Source organism: Balaenoptera ricei, chromosome 1 (assembly GCF_028023285.1).
Source record: "Balaenoptera ricei isolate mBalRic1 chromosome 1, mBalRic1.hap2, whole genome shotgun sequence".
NCBI lineage: Eukaryota > Metazoa > Chordata > Mammalia > Artiodactyla > Balaenopteridae > Balaenoptera > Balaenoptera ricei.
The window spans coordinates 146,578,188-146,594,705 of record NC_082639.1 but is presented as its reverse complement, the minus strand read 5'-3'; the positions used below and the strand labels follow the sequence as shown (position 1 = coordinate 146,594,705).

Genomic DNA, 16,518 nt, shown 5'->3' with positions numbered 1-16,518 from the left:
TGCTCCGCGGCATGTGGGATCTTCCCGGACCAGGGCTCGAACCTGTGTACCCTGCATTGGCAGGGGGATTCTTAACAAAAGAAGTTTGTTGTGACAGGGAAGTTCCTGTGATGAACTTTTGATCTAGTGCATAAACTGGTTTCCTGTGTCCTGTGTACTGTTCTAGAAAATTAATCAGACCCAAGGAAAGGGTTGAGGAAATCTCTGATTTATAGCCAGCTGGTCAGAAATATAGGTGACAACCTGGACTTGCAATTGACATCTGAAGTAGAGGGACATCTTGTGGGACTGAGCCCTTAACTTGTGGAATCTGATGCCATCTGGGTAGATAGTGAGTCAAAATTGAGCTCAGTTGTAGGATACCCAGCTGGTGTCCAAGAATTGCTTGGTGGTGTGGGTAGAACGCCCACCCTGCCCTGCACCTTGCCCCCGGCACCCGCCCCAAACACACACAATGGAATTGGTTGCAGAACCTTTTCCTAGGCAATAAAAATCATGGAGAAATTTTGAGCTCAAGAATGATATGGTTTCAATTTCCCAGAGCCACTGTAGGAAGAAGCCACAGGATGAACAAAGGAGGACAACATTAGCTTCCAGAGTGTGGTCCAGACACCACGAGGTGAAAAGGGATCTGCACTGTGGTACTGACAGTGATGAGAGTGTTGGAAGAATAACAGCACAACAGAGAGAACTTGTGAATTTCTCTCACAGATGGCTATCTAGGGAGGGTGCATTCAAAGATGGCTGTGGTTCTGAGCCTGCTGGGAGAACAATGTCATCAGGAACATAAACAGTTTCATCTGGAGAAGACAGACTTGGTGGAGAACATGATGGATTCAGTCTGGGATATGTTTGGAGGAAGGGATTCTGGCAGAGCAATCAAATGGAACATTTTAGCAGTCAGGCACTTAGAAATGTAGGCCTGGAACTCTGGAGCTCCTAAATTTTAAGCAATGATCAGCCAACTTCAAGGTTCTTTAAATCATGGTACATGGATAATTAAACCAGGAAAGAACATTTTTAAATAAACATTCAAGTACTACCTCCTCTCTGGGCTGGCCTGTTTGTCTCAGTAACTACGCCCAGTTAAGAAGGTCTTCCAAGTCTCCTGCCTCTTTGCTCTTCTTAACCAAGGAAAAGGGAAAAATTCCAAAGAATTCTTTCATAACAGAGAGTAAATGTAGGGTTCAGTGAGTTTACCCTTATTCTTAATAGGCTCTAATTAAATGAGCTAACTGGCCATAGATGGTTAGCATTATACTTTAATTAGTAGAGGCTTAAAAACTCCTCCTTCTGTAAACCTGGTAGGCAAATATGAGGCCTGCAGCATTTCAACAGGACTCCATCAAAGAGAAAGCTGGTTGGGAGAAGAGCAACTTCTGCATTAGAGGCCGGGGCCCTATGAACAAAGCTGTAACTATTGGGGTTTCATGGTCTCCAATCTCAATGTTTGGATCCTGTGAAACAGATTCTACGGTGGGCAGTTTCCCCCAAGCTCCATCCCTACTGTGAGTTACCAGGCTGGCATGAATTTTAATATTAGAATCAGGCTATATTGCTAGAGCTATAGGAGTAATGACTCTCCCTCTGTGTGCGATTTGAACAATCTATCCCTTTCCTAGAAAGTTCTTCTGAGATATTAACATTTTTACATTTTACTATGAAACCAAGACATGATCTCACAGGTGCTAGGATCTTCTTAAGCAATCTGTGCCTCCATTACTCCATTTAAAAAATGGATGAAATATTATTGTATATCTCATGGGATCATGGTGAGGATGGAAGGAGTTAATTTACATATGGCATATTAGGTATTATAGTAATTTATGTATAGAAGAGTGCCTGGTTCATAGTAAGTGCTCAATAAATATTAGATGTTTAATTTTTATCATAGTAACTCTCATTCAGGGCCCTTCTCATCTACATTTTTTCCCTGAAAATGTTAATTTTACATTACCTGCATTGTTACTTAAGAGTTCGTTTGAATGCACAGTTCTGGGCCCCAAACTATACCAATGGGATCTCTCTATCCCTGGGAATGGAGCCCAGAAATCTGCCTTTGAACAAGTTTTCTAAGAGATTTTAGTCTCCCTGGAGTTTGAGACCCACCAGTCTACTGGGATTAGATGAAGTACGGATGACATTTCTGCCTTGCCTTCGTGTCCTGCTGCCTGGATCAGCTATGGAAGTATTCCATCATCTAGAAACCCACGACCTGAGATGTGGTAATTGTTCAAGGCACGGTGGAGCCTGAGTCAGGATAATGTCAGCCAGATCACTCTGAAGAACCCCTGAGTCTTGTAAAAATTTACCTCATGATCTGTTATGATCAATTCCTGGCCTGCAGTCTCTGGAGGGAGCCTCCCACAGACATCGGCTTCCCTAGAAGGAGATCTGTTTAGGGAGCCTGGTGATGCTTTGAATACATGTGTCACCACATCAATCAAGTCAGATCCACAACGTTCATGATTCCTGCTGCTTCCTGGCTGTGAATTATCTGATTCCCTGGCATGTCAGCATATCAAATGATTCATTTTGAACCTCAGCCTCACTGGATGTGACATGAGAATTTGACTCCTCTGCGAATCTTTACCCCAGAGCAGCTACCACGTCTCATATGAGAATCTTGCCACATCATCATAGTGATCACAATACAAAATAATGTCCTATTGTTATGACTTTATGGTTGACTGTCCAAAAACTTTCACAGCTATTATCTAGCAAGCCTTCACAATGGGAGTTAGAAAAAAACAGGAGTCCCTTCTGCTTTATAGGAAGCAAAACCTCAGGGAGCTTATGTGACTTACCTAAACTCACCTAACAGATTAGAGGCTAACATGACCAGCAATTCTCCATGCTCTCAGCATGGTCTTGTCCTGCTACCCTACATGGCCTCCAGCCATTGTGTCCTCAGGGTAGAGAAGAGGTGAGGAGCAGTGAATCGGAGGCCATCACTCACTGCTTTGTGATCTTGACAAAACCCACCTCACAGTGGTGAGATAAGGATACAGTGTCAAGCATAAAACTCCATAGGTGCTGGAGGTTAATATCCTTGCCATTATTATTAACTACGGACATCACTGACAGTAAGTGATGGTGGTCCTGACCAAACTGGCTGAGATTCCATCAGGATCCTGTCTCCCCTCTTACATATTCTTTTTGAGAAAGAGGATAATTGGTTATTATGTTCCATTTTTGTCTTCTTTTGCTTTGATAAAGTAGAGAAAACTTTTGGAACGTATTCCCCAGTTTTCAACAACTTTAGACTGAATTATTATATGATATTATATTTGACACAGGGAATTGAGGGTTTTTTTCCCCAGAGAACTGAACTTAAGCTATACTCTTGTCCCAAATCAAATGAGTTCAGTTACTCTGTTTTGTTCCATTAACTTTTTGACCAAATTAAGAAGACATGGTATACACACACACACACACACACACACACACACACACACACACATACACACACACACACACACACACACTAGACTATTACTCAACCATAAAAAGAATGAAATAATGTCATTTGCAGCAACATGGATGGACCTAGAGAATATTACACTTAGTGAAATAAGTCAGACAGTGAAAGACAAATATGATATGATATCATTTATATGTGGAATCTAAAAAATAATACAAATGAATTTATATACAGAACAGAAACAGACTCATGGATATATAAAACAAACTTGTGGTGGTTACCAAAAGGGGAGAGGGAGGTGGGGGAAGGACAAATTAAGGGTATGGGATTAAAAAATACAAACTACTGCATATAAGATAGGTAAGCAACAAGGCACAGGGATGCCCATTATCTTGTAATAACCTATAATGGAATAAAATCTGCAAAAATACTGAACCACTATGGTGTACCCCTAAAACTAACACAATATTGCAAATCAACTATACTTCAATTAAAAAAATTAAAATTAATTAAAAATGCTGAAAAGATACACTAGATCAGATGAGCAGGTGAGATACGACCAGGCAAGGAAAATATATTAATTGGGTGAATTTCCCAGATACCTGCTTGACCTGGTAAGCTGGTCCCTGACTAATTTCTCAACCACATCTAGAAAGTTAGAATGAAATATTAAATAAAGGAATAAGTAAACATGTTGACACTCAGGGAACAATTTGCCTTAGATGATGTAATTATAACTTTCAGTTAATTACAGTCACAGAGATTTTATGCCTCGTCTCACAATCACTTCCTGCTAACAACAAGTTAATTCATTGCCACTACCTTTGCACCTTTCTGTTCCACATACAACACTCACCAGAACTTAAAAAGCCCTTGGGGGAAACTGCAAAGTGAGGGAGGAGAACGAGTTACCTGTCAGGCTAAGGGCCATGGAGGTTCTGAGTGCATAAAAAACCCCAATAGAGGCAACATCCTAGAGGATTAGCGTATTAACACGACAACCTGCATTCTCTGTACATCTAATGAGGAAAATCCTCCTCCTGCCTGCCACTGCCCCTCCCCCACCAACTCCCTGAAGCATCTGGTACCCTGGGAATTTGCTCCCACCCAGGCAGGGCAAGTGAAGCCTGACACAAAAGACTGTGAGCATCAGAACGGCCATCTGACATGCAGAGAAATGACCCATGAGGGGAATGTAACCCAAGAAAATAACTCATGGGAAAACAAAAATATTCCCAGCAGCACTATTTTTAAGGGAAAAAACTATAAAGAACGTAAAAGCAGACAAGTGTATAACAGCGCCAAAAATACCATGATGTAATACTACACAGCTAATAAAAATAACAAGTTTATGGACTACAAACATGTAGAAATGTTTATATAGAGCAGTGTGAAGTGGAAAGTTACAACTAACAATGTAAAAATTAATTTCTATGTCTGTGTCTAGATCCTGAACACTGCTGTAAAAATTCTCACCACCCGAGAGATTAGAATCTTTATGAATTTATCCTATCTCAAATTAAATGGACCACATCACTACATTTCTCTAGTAAGAACATTCTCTCAGTCTTACAACTTCTACTTACATTTCTTCCACTAGTCTCACACTTCTCAGCTCTCTCATAAGAGAATCCCAGGAGTCGTCTGTGAGTCTTGCTCTGCCTGCCTGATTTTGGCAACACAATCCCTCTCCTTTCTTGTGTTCTAGCCACAAGGGCCTGTTGGATCCTTGAATTTGCCAAGTGCTCTGCTGTCTTGAGGTCTTCCCTTATGCACTTCCTGCTCCCTAGAAGGCCCTTGCTTTGCATAAGTCAACTCAACCAAGTCTCATATTTATGCCCCTCCACTGTTATCCACATACACGTTTCCCTTCATAGCACCTAGCACGCTGTGTAATTATAGATATATTTGCATGACTAGTGGCTTACAATGTCCCCCTCCCCTAAATAAACTGTAAACTCCATGAGGAATCTGGGCTGTTCACAATCATATAACTACCTAGCACTTGACAGAGTGCCTGGCCCAGACTGGTTGTCTAATAAAACTTGGTGAATGAATGAAGTGATGAGAATATAATTTAATATTCATTAGGTTTTATTTTTTCCACAAAAATACCATGTAGCATAGACTAATGAAAATGTCTTGCACTCATTTGAGTAGTACTTTCTAATTTCAAAGCATTTTCATATACAATAATAAAATTTAAAAATTCTTTAGTATCCTATGAGGTAGACATTATTCCAGCTTCACATTTGAGGAAATGGAGACTTGGGGAAACGAAATAATTGGTCCAAGCTGAACTAAGTGGTAGGGAGAGGTATGGAATCCACACTTGCTTGGATTCAGGCCAGTGACTTGGACCTTCTGTCTCTGTGGCTCCAAGTATGTCACTGTGTCCACTACAGGATGCATTGGGAGCACCAGAGGGCTGGAAAGTGCAGAGGCATTATCCTGATGGCTACTGATACTTGGGAATGATGGGAGGTGATGGGGCTACAGTCTGGGGAGAGGGTCCTGGCCCTGGCCAGGGAGGGTTGGAGTGATGAGGCAGTGGGCAGTGGGCCTCCGATGTGGCTCTCAGGTCAGTCTTTCACATGCAACCTGCAGTTGTTCAATGCCTCATTGTCAGTGTTACTCTGGCGGTCATGCAATAGGTATATGAAGCTGTTGATTACTGATAATTTCACAGATGGCTCCATAGTCATCAAACTCAGATGCAACACAACAGAACCAATAGAGCATGGGCCTGGGGTCCAAGCTGCTGGGCTGAACGCCAAAGGTGTGCTCAGAAAGTCAAGTGACACAGAGAAGTCAAGGAGAGTCAACATGGATATGTCAACACCATCACTCTGGCAAAGCTATGACCTTATTCATCACATTGTTTGTCCTATCTGAATATTTATAAAAATAGAAGCTCAAAGGGCAGAGGTGTGGTGGGAGGGAGTATGATATAAAAAGGCAAGTAACCAAATGAAGGCCTAACCCTGAAGGCAGAAAATCCTTTCTTGGGTCACATGCTTTTAGTGCACCCTTTTCATCATTTCAACTTTCACACTGTGTTAAAGCCTTCATCGTCTTTTCAACCCCTGTCTACAGCAGCTTTCCATAAAGAGCTTGATGACAGCTCTGTCTGTTGGGAAAACCACAGCCTCATTTTTCTCTCTCTTCAGAAGAAGAGAGAAAAAAAACCTTAGAACTGTGATACTTGCCACCACTTAACAAGGTGGGCTCGCAAAGCCAGCAGTGGAGAGGCTGGTTATTTCTTCCCTGACAGCATTTGTAATTCCAGCAGCTGCCTCTAGGCAAATGGCAGGTGGTGCCTGACGTTGATTGCACAGGCCCAAAGCTGAGATTCACCCCAAACAAGTATAACTAAAACAAATCAGGAGTTCAATGTTCATTGCCTTTCTCATGCTTTTTGCATTATTAAATTACTAAATTTTTTGCATTATGCTTTTGTATTACTAAAATAATACTACAGTTATTATTAATAACATAATTACTTGAGAGGAACACTGTAACATTAAAACAAATCCAATAATAAATATAGCTACCATTTTTAACACCTTGCCTATGTTACCTTTTTCATTTTTCACAATAACCTTTTTACTAGCAAGGAAAATGAGATTCGGACTTACCCAGTAGGGTGCGAAGTTGGAAGTTAGGAGATGAAGTCTGTTCCCAACTATGTTATTAATTAGCTGTGTGGCCACAGGCAAGTCTAGTTACCTCTCTGGGCTTCGATTTCCTTTCTGGAGACAGAAAATGAGTGAGTTAGACTTGCAGATGGTGTAGGTACCTTCTTGCTTTAAGTGTCTTCATGCTGAATTTTATTGCTTTCTTTTATCAATGATTGTTCTAGTTCTTGTTTTGGGTTTTGGGTTTTTTCTTTCCTAATCCCCATAGTTTTCTCATCATCCAACTCTCAGCTTATCACCTCTCAGCGAGATTTCATTGACCAATCCTGCTAAAATAGCTTGTCCAGCCTCCCACTCTTTATTACAAAGTCTAAACACCTTGGCATGGCACACACACCTGCCGCAGATTGGCCCCCATTTTCTCCTCGAGAGCCTAGTAAACGGTCAATGAATATTTGTTGACTGAATTTATGAATAAATCCAATTTATTAAAAGTTCTTTTGATTCTGTCACAAAAACCCTAGAATCGTGCTGTCTAATATGGTAGTCAATAGCCACATATAGCTATTTAAATTTACATTAAAAGTTCAGTTCCTCAGTCCTCCTTTCAAGTATTCAATGCTGTATGTGGCTAGTGGCTAGTGTAAAGGACAGTACAGAATAAAACATGTCCATCATTGCAGAAAGTTCTACTGGGGAGCACTGGTCTAAATTCTGGCCCTTTCTCTCCAACGCCACCATGATTCCTCACCTGGATTCTTATAACCGTCTCCTAAGTGGCCTGACAGTAGCCTCCTCCCATGCTAGTCCATTCTCCACTCTGCCTCATTCATTTAGTTCATTTATTCATGCAACAAATATTTAAGGAGACCTACTAGAGAATGGACTTGAGGATATGGGGAGGGGGAAGGGTAAGCTGTGACAAAGTGAGAGAGTGGCATGGACATATATACACTACCAAACGTAAAATAGATAGCTAGTGGGAAGCAGCCGCATAGCACAGGGAGATCAGCTCGGTGCTTTGTGACCACCTAGAGAGGTGGGATAGGGAGGGTGGGAGGGAGGCTCAAGATGGAGGGGATATGGGGATATATGTATATGTATAGCTGATTCACTTTGTTATACAGCAGAAAATAACACACCATTGTAAAGCAATTATACTCCAATAAAGATGTTAAAAAAAAAAAATTGAGGAGGACCTTATACATGCCAGGTCTTTACAGGAGACCAAGCAGGGCACAAGTCAGACCTAGTCCTGCCTCAGTGAACTTACAGGCTGGAGATAATGTGTGTATGTCATTCTCACGCTTCAAAACTAATGTTGGGTCCTCTACCAAAGTACTCTACAGTGTTGTTCCTAGAATTCTGGGCTCTGGGGGATACAGCAGACAGAGTCAACTCTGCTCTCAAGAGGGGGTCAACTGATGGAGAGGTTCCTGTGTGTGTGTGTGTGTGTGTGTGTGTGTAAAATGGCAGGAGGGCCCATGGGCTGCACTTCTGCCTTCTGGCCCCTGAGCTGGAGGACGAATGGCCTCCTCGCGCACTAAGGTCTCAGTTTCAGCTCTCCCTTATCACCGCTCCTGCGTGTTCTGTACATGGTCCTCTACCATATTGTTCTAATGCTGTCCCCTGTCCTCTGCATACCCTTCTCTCAGTGGGATTTTATTTCTCTTACCCTGATTCTCTTACCCTGAACTCTCACTCATCCTACCAAACCCACTTCAAATATCATTTTCTGTGAACTCTTTCCCGGCAATCCCAGATAAGTGAGGGGATCTTTGTCCTGTGTGCCCATAGCTACCTGTTGTTCAGTCTAGTACAACACTTATCATGTTTACCCTTAACCATTTATTTGTATATGCCTCCCTCCAGCAGGCTGGAATTTTTCCAGATGAAAACTTCTTATTCATCATCATAGCCTCAATGCCTGAAATATAATAAGTCCCCAATAAACGATTTTGGACAGATGATTAATGAATGATGACTGGACGAATACATAAGTGAATAAATGTATGAATATTATGAAAGTGCCTGGCCTGTCTGCAGTTCCCCGGGGAGGCTGCATTGGTTCTCAAACTTCAAAGTGGAATAAAGAGACCATAACTATCTACTTACTCTTTTCAAAGAGAAAATGTTATTTTTCTTAACATTCATACTTTTAACCTACTCTAAATATCCCTTCTGCTCTTTTTTCCTAGAGAAGATTTATTTTGTCCCTGCGAGCCTTCCTTTGTGACTACCCAAAATTCAAGGATCAAATACTTCATTTCTAAATGCCATGTGTCACAGGCAGCTCTTTCTTCTGATTGGGGAATGACCTCAGTGCTGCCAGAGTGCTTACTTACCATTCCTCCCAACTTTCATGTTTACGACTGCTGTCAGAACTGTTGTGCGTAAGATATAAAATTTCTTCATTAAGCATTATTACACCACTATGTGAGTGTTTTATAAACCAATCTGAAGCAGGCCTAAAATTTCTTAATTTTTCTCAGACCTTTAAAAACACAATCAAACCAAAGAGAAACCTCACGAAATAATCCCATAGAGGTTCCCTTCAGGTGCCCTAGGGTGACCCTCTGTTCACCCAACCATTATTGTTATTTCTATGGTTTCTATGAAACCCCTCAACAAGCCACTTCAACAAACCAGATATTAATTAACCTTCAGCTAGCTTGCAAACATTCTGAGATTCAAATTGTTTTTCTTGATACTTCAGGATATTTTAAGCGAGCAGATTAATCTTCCTCACATCTGCACCTCCACATGACTCTGCAGACACGTCCTCTGAGATGGGAACCTGGGTGTCTTCACCAAAATATACAACCCCAGCTGCTTCTCACTTTCCCCAGTGGCCTGAGCTCTGTGTCTTTCATTATAGGCTGGGGAAGAAAAATTGAGTTGGAAATACATCTATAATTACCATTTCTTAGAATTACTTCAGTTAAATTTGTTAGTATCAATTACACAGGAGCAATATTTCATCCTTAGAAAATCCTAGTTGCTAAAATCTTCTACTAGTCACTTAATCAGCAATACTCAGAGACAAAGCCACATCCAGCCCTTGTACATCTAAGATTTTGGTACACAAAATTATAATCCTTGAGTTTTTTAGATTATTTTCTGGTAAACTCCTGTTCTGATTTTATCAATAGAAATGATCCAATAATGTGCATTGCTGTGATCAAGGCTGCGTAAAGGGGGTCAGGTGTGCATGTGTGTGTGTGTGTGTGTGCTATCCTCAGGGTATCAGTACATATCACACCAGATCAATAAAGGAGTTTTTGTAAAAAAATAAAGGCTTGCCAGAGGCTCTGGAATTCCCAACTATGACTTACAACAGAGGAATTCCTTCCCAGATTGTGAAAACTTTGTTGACTTTTAACTACTAAAAAGAACTGATCTTAATGTGAGGGAAATGTTATGGTTTCTTAGGAAAAACTGTTGTGTAAATATAGTGGTTCTGCCTTATTATCTTGACTTAGCCCGGAAAAGCAGAAGCTAACATAGATGCATTAACCTTTCTCAAGTATAGATAGAGGTTCAATGAGGACAATGGACATTTGCTGTCCATTTCAGGGAAGATCAAATAGGAAAAAATGGACAAGTTTCAACCAGAGAGACTGTGATCAGGCTTAAGCGAGAGCTTGTTGATTATACAGCTGGTTTATGCAGCTTCCCTAAAGAGGAGCAGGGGGTTTAACAAGTACTTACTAGGTGTCTATTGCATAGAAGGCTTAGGTTGTGGAGGATAAAAAGAAAAGCAAGGTACATTCAGTCTCTGCCCTTTAGGAGGTCACAATCTAGTTGGAGAGAGAAGACAATTACTCACAAAATGACGGGTAATATAGAATAATAATGCAAGATATGGCCTGAGACAGTATATACAAGGGCCAAGGGAGTAAGGGAGTTGAGCACTCTGAGTCCAGGATAGGGAGAGATCCCCACGGCCTGAAGCAACTGGAAAATCTTGGTATTGAGCCTTGGAGGATGGAAAGGGTTTTGCGAAGAGGAGAGAAGGAGGAGAAGCAGGAAGGGTATTTCGAAAGAGGTTACCAGATATTTTGAAAATAAGCTTGAAGAACAAATACATAATTGTACTTATATGAGGTACCTAGAGTAGCCAAATTTAAAAAAGACAAAAAGTAGAATGATGGTTGCCTGGGGGGAGGGGAAAGTGGGGAATTTATTCTTTAATGGGTACAGAGTTTCAGTATGGGAAAATGAAGTCTTTCTAGAGATAGAAGATGATTGCACAACAATGAATGTACTTAATGACACTGAACTGCATGCTTAAAAATGGTTAAAATGGTAAATTTTATATTATACCCATTTTACCACAATTTTTAAAAATTGAGATAGACAACTATCTGTTCCTAGAGGAGAGAGGATGAATTTATATTCAACTTGTGAGGTCTCTTCTCTTATGACTCCATATTAACTGTATGTGTGGCCCATGTGACAGCAAGTGTGAAATTATTAAATATAATCCATCCCTGGGCTGTTGCACTTTAAGGCTATTTGATGGTTGTGGTCGTCTTAGTCTGTTGAGGTTGCTATAACAGAATATCAGAGTCTGGATGGCTTATAGAAATGCATTTCCCACAGTTCTGGAGGCTGAAAGACTGAGGTCAGGGCGCCAGCATGGTCGGGCCCTCTTCTGGTTTCAGACTTTTCCTTGTATCCTCACATGGCAGAAAGAGAGGAAGCAAGCTCTCTCTTGAGTCTCATAAGGGCACTAATCCCATTTGTGAGGGTTCCATCCTTGTGACCTCATCTAATCCTAATTACCTCCCAAAGGCCCCACCCCATCTTCTGATATCCTCACACTGGGGTATAGGTTTTCAACATATGAATTCAGTCCATAACAGCGGTTGACTACCTAGCAGCTTTTCCCCTCCTTCTTCCTTACACACAGAAGTCCACTTCCACTAGAGCGGCCACTTACTTTCCCAGCTTCATCATAGGTAGAACATAGGCATGTGACCCTATCCTGACCCTTGATACTACGGAGAAATCTGCCAGGGGGTAAAATTTTGGAAAAAATTTTCCTCCCCATTTAAAAAAGAGAGATAAAACTCTAATGGTGTGCACTTTCTCCCTGTCTTCCTTTGGATATTTTTGTGAAGACATAATGCTTAATGCTAGATGGCTAACCTACATCCATATGGGAGAGACTAAAGAATGACAGATAAGTCAATATGGAATCTTTACTACCTTGTTACTATATTAATCACCCTCATAAGATAGATTCCTCCCTGTTTAAGTTACTATTAGTTAAGTATTTGTTTATTTGCAGCCAAGATGATTCCAAGGGACTATGGTATTACAAGGACAGCCCTACAACACATTGCAGGAAATTCGTATTCAGCTGGAGTTTGTTCTTCCCTTAAAAAATGTGTTTATTATAATTTTCTTCCATTACATGGCAGGCAAAATAAAGAACATAAAGAGCAGGACAAAAAGAATAGCTAGTGCTGGGCTTGGAAAGGCATAGGACCATCAGCAAATAAGCTGGTAGTAAACAAAGTAAATAGCCAGTATTTTGCCACACACTGGAAAGAATCACATTCTCCTTTGTAACTGAGAAAGGTTGTATTTAAAGGGAACATTGGGTAAAAGTATAAACAAAGACTGAGAACTCTCTGAAAACAGTAAGGGTCTAGAAGCAAGAAAGCAATAACCCAGTGGAGATCAGAGCAGGATACTAACAGTGTAGCCTAAGAAGAGGGTCAGTGGAATCCATAAGACAAACCTAAGGTCTACATCAGACCACTGTCTTCTCTCAGCTCAGCTCTATAGGTTTCAGTAATTCTCAACTAAGCTTTCTGCTTTCCTTAGGAAGACCCAAGTTAAAGTGCCCCTCAACATACTGCTACATATAGATACAAGGTCTGCATGGGTCTGCTCTGATTTGAAATAAAGATTCTGACACTCTTTTGTCAGATTTTTCTACCAAAATGAACATCTTTCTGGGGGTATTGCAATTTAGATATTTATTAAGCACTTTTATTAGCTGGTGGTATTATAGCTACTTCCAAAGTTGATTAAACAGACACAGCCAAGGAAGGGAGGATGGCTCCATCTGTCCATTAATGATGTTGGCAGCCCTGAGCAAGAGATCCAGGCACGGGGCAATCTGTCACATCCCAGTTATGAATGTCCTGTGGTGCTTTTAACAGGAACCAAGGTGCTGCACTAGGCAGCTGTCCCCTAAGAATAAGACTCCTTGATCTGAGGCAACTAGAATTAAACCACTTACTTCTCCAGAAAAAAAGAAATGGATTCCATGATATGGTCTACCTCCTTTCCCATTGTTCACACACTAGTTTTTTAAAAAAGGGAAACTTGAGTTCCCTGAAAGGAAGCTGATCCTAATGTTTGGCAAAGCACTGTGTTTAAAGAAAAACGCACAAAACTCAGAGCTGTGAATGAATGACACAAATGTCCTCATAAAACTGCAGCCCGTGTGAAATATGGCTGATCCAACACATCAGGGATCAGCGAGTCTTCCCATAAGGCCCAGCTTGCTTTAAGGCTAAAAATGGAATGAGAAACTCCAACTCATATCATCTAATCTGATCAAGGGCAGACTCTTTGGGCTATTCTCTCAGCATTCAAGGAATGTGGTATTATTCCCCTGATAGCACACAAACTCTCCATGAGTTGCAGAGTCCCAGTGGAGATGTAAGTGTTTTGCCTCTGGTGAAAATGAACTTCCATGGAAAATGTGACACAAACACTACCTTTTGGGTCTCATATGAATCAGGTTTTATGCCAGAAAGACTTTTCTCATTAAAACTGTACTTTGGGGAAGTGGCTCTCAAAGGACTTGTGGGGCTTCCTGATGGTCCTCCAGGGCAGGGGTCCCCAACCCCTGGGCCACGGACCGGTCCTGGGCCACAGCCTGGTAGGAACTGGGCTGCACAGCAGGAGGTCAGTGGCAGGGCAGTGAGCGAAGCTTCATCTGCCGCTCCCCCATCGCTGGCATTACCGCCTGAAACACCCTCGCCACCCACCCCGGTCTGTGGAAAAATTGTCTTCCATGAAACCGGTCCCCAGTGTCAAAAAGGTTGGGGACCGCTGCCCTAGGGCCTGACTGCCCCCGCAACCCTTACCCAGTGACCTGTTCTGTTTTACTCAGGTTTAAAAAGGGGAAAGATGTAGAGCAGTGGGAAGAATACGGGGATATTCTGGGGAGTCAGATCTGTGATTAAATTTTAAGCCTGCTGCTTCCTCACTGTGTGATACTGGACACACTCACTAATTTCTCCGAGCATCTACCTTAGAGGGTTGATGTGAGCCAATATATGTAACGTACCTAAGAAAACACAAAGGATCAGATTGTTAAAGCATACTCATAAGAATAGATCTTACCCAGTCTCAAGCTTTACTAATAACATCAGTGAAACAGGTCATTGCAAGGTTCAGGTAAAGCAATGAGTGGTCTGAGACTAATGCAGCCCCCCAGGCCCTTTTATGCCACATCAAGATATTCTCTTGCCCAGATGAACATAGAAAACCTTTAAGCCATATATATGGCCACATCACCTGCATGGAAAAGAGTCATTGGTAAGTACCTTCATATTTATATTCAGATAGTTACCTAATTTACTTTACTTTTTCCCAGAAACCATGCTCAACGTATCCATAGGTTCTAGGTTTGTAACAAATGAGCAACCCAGGCAGATCAGGTATCTCCTTATAAAAGCATTTCATAGATAAGGATCCTGCAACTAGCAAATATCATTAGTATGCTTAGTTGGATGTCTATCATTAGCATGCTTACATGAAGATTTGACCGAGTTACCTTCCTTCTGTCTTTCCCATGGGCTTCCCCCCGGTAAAGAGGGAGGATGGATTGTAGGTCTATTGTTAAACATTTCCTGCCTAGAACCTAACCCAGACTGGAACTTGACAGATAGTAGCTTTTATCACATTATGAAAAATAATAACTACAATATGACTGTACTTCTATTTCTTCCTGACTTTCCAGGTCTCACCTAATTCAGCCTCTCTCTTTCATCTAGGCCTCACCTGTCCAATTGTGTGCAATTCTCACCTCAGCCTTTTCTCCCCTTATTCCATTCTACTGCTCTACCCATCTTTCAAGGTCGGTCAAGAGCCCCTTCCTCCTGAAAACATCCATGTCTACTTCTGCCCTCTGATCTCGCCCTTTCTACCATCTCTAATCCATGATCTAACACTGAGTTTAGAGTATCTTATATCATTCTGTTTCTTACTTTTGTATGTATGACAGTTTTCTTTCTCTAAATAGGTTATAAATCCTAGGAGAGCTGAGAACTCTAACTTGCTCTGAGTCACTTATACCAGGAAACATTGCTTGATCCACCTCCCCAACAGACGTGGTCCCATGTTACTGACCCCATCAACACCCCACTTCCCATACTGTGAGGTTATCATAATTTCTTGTAATTCCAGATTTAATTGTTGCTTCTCTTTAAGGGCAACAAGCTCCTGGAAGACAGGGTCATGTCTCTTTTGCTCACTCGTATAAACCTAGTGCCGGATACAGCACCTGGCAAGGAGTAGGTAATTAATAAATATTTGTTGAAGAACCTGGTTTTCTAGTGGTAAAACTAGGTGGAGCAAGGAGGTCCATTAATGTATACAATGAACATATTGAGCACCTACTCTGGATACTCAAGGTGCAGAGATGAATAAGACATGATTTCAGTCATCTAATGTCTGGCCTGAGAAAGTTTGAGTCAGCTTCTTTACCACCACTATCTGGGTCTATAGATATGTAAAAAAATGTTAAGCAGATAAAGTCAAAACCAAATCCCATTAGTTAAGCCCAATGAGTTAATGGGAAGAAAGTAGAAAAAATAGGGGAATGTAGCTCTAGAGAGGTGTGGGTGCTCTCAGGAAGACTTCCTGCTCCCATTGCCTCTTCTTCCTCCCCAACGGCCATCATACAAGTTTTACCACTGGCCTCAATTCATGTGAAATCCTTACAGCAATCCTTAAATTGAGCTTTAACTTAGTAACTAGACAGTTGTGTAGGTATATGCTAGGGCACCTTTCTGGATACCTTTTTTTTTTAGAATGACACAATCTGAATAGCATTCCGACTTGTTTATAGCAGATTTTGGCCACCAACATAAAGCTACATGCTAATTAACTATATTGTTCAAACCAGATAATAATATATACTTAATTTTGTCCATCTTAATATCACCCTATGTAGTAAAAGACATCATCTTATCATTGCTTTTCCTAAATCAACAACTTTCATAGGTTTGGTACAGGGTCAGTCCATTCCTTAGTCTTCTGAGAAATAAGAGAATCAATGAATTTGGTATTTATTAGTTGTATCTTATGAGAACTAAAGAGAAACTCTAGTGCACCAGTCTCTCAACTCCTCCTGGGAAGAGGGGTTAGGATTATGGAATGGAGGCAGATGGATTCATATATGATATTTTCTCAAGTATGTAA

General features: G+C 41.2%; 1 long non-coding RNA gene across 1 annotated transcript in view; it reads right to left on the bottom strand.

Moving 5' to 3' along the window:
• LOC132353147 (uncharacterized) overlaps positions 1 to 7,149 on the bottom strand; it is a 45,107-nt gene extending 37,958 nt beyond the window's left edge. Inside the window, exon 1 of the long non-coding RNA XR_009498958.1 lies at positions 7,063 to 7,149. This is a non-coding gene — a long non-coding RNA (uncharacterized LOC132353147). The remainder of the gene's footprint in view (positions 1 to 7,062) is intronic.
• Positions 7,150 to 16,518: the final 9,369 nt, after the last annotated feature.